Source organism: Austrofundulus limnaeus, unplaced genomic scaffold, assembly GCF_001266775.1.
Source record: "Austrofundulus limnaeus strain Quisiro unplaced genomic scaffold, Austrofundulus_limnaeus-1.0 Scaffold1507, whole genome shotgun sequence".
NCBI lineage: Eukaryota > Metazoa > Chordata > Actinopteri > Cyprinodontiformes > Rivulidae > Austrofundulus > Austrofundulus limnaeus.
This window is the reverse complement of record NW_013953909.1, coordinates 80,889-81,931: the sequence shown is the minus strand read 5'-3', so window position 1 is coordinate 81,931 and position 1,043 is coordinate 80,889. Positions and strand designations below refer to the sequence as shown.

The 1,043-nt window shown below is 32.6% G+C and overlaps 1 long non-coding RNA gene across 1 annotated transcript; it reads left to right on the top strand.

The window, feature by feature from the left end:
* The first annotated feature begins 20 nt into the window (after window positions 1-20).
* Window positions 21-1,024, top strand: LOC106535615 (uncharacterized). The gene is made up of 3 exons (XR_001312459.1): window positions 21-38; window positions 748-776; window positions 881-1,024. It is a non-coding gene; the product is annotated as an uncharacterized LOC106535615 (long non-coding RNA).
* Window positions 1,025-1,043: the final 19 nt, after the last annotated feature.

The window sequence follows — 1,043 nt, the reverse complement described above, 5'->3', positions numbered from 1 at the left end:
CTCGAAATCTCATCATTAGCGCGGCAGTGTGCTGAAAGGTAAGGACGCACTTATGAGCATTTCTTGACACGAATATCGGAAAATGTTTCTTGTAAGTGTAGACGTTATCATCATTATTAAATTCATAGTGATTGAGCTTAATTTAAGACATTTATGCGTGTAGTTGCATTTAAACTGTATGTAGCTTATTTAGGAAACAAGACAAAAAAGTTGACTGTGTTAACGTAAAATTAAAATACTATATATTAGTAAAATGTTACTCCTTTGAAAAATATAGAGTTGAATTTACGTTATGGGACAGTGACTATATACAAGCGTTATATGTAATGGATATTCTGCCTTATTTAATTTATTTATAATTATGTTTCATTAGTTTAATTTAAAAAAAAAGCAAAGTACTACAATTGCCTCAGTTTATACTTTATGACGAATGATTATTATGTCGCAGAGGAAGTAATAATGGCTACACAAGTCCAGTTAACTACTTTTAAAAACAAGCATTAATCAAGATAAATACCACGTTATAACCTGATAGTGCTTGAATTTTTTTCCTCCATGATATCAATACCCGTGGATAGTCTTGAATTTATTTGCTCATATAAGAATGATTTTACATCAACAAATTCATTCTGAGCTTGAAATGCTACAAAAGTGACATATGGATATTATTTCCATTATGTTATAAAATATGTATCCCTGTAAAAGTAGCCATTCGCTGCTAATTATCCTTTTAATTATCTGTGACAGATTGCCAAAATGGCTGAACAAAGACAAATGTGAGTAACCTATGTATAATCTGAAAAAATCTTTTTGAAGATTGTTGATAGAGTTTCAAGATGTGGTGTGTCATTTACTAAATTTACATATGTTCTATTAACAGTCCTGAAGAAATGCAGGAATTACTGCGGCAAATGCACCGAACCACAACTCTGATCCTGGAGAGGGTGGTTCAATTTCCATCTCCAGCACAAAATTCCAGCCCTGCACCTGAGAGAAGTTGTATCTCTTCTGTCCCTACTGTGTCTCCACCAACTATATCACAG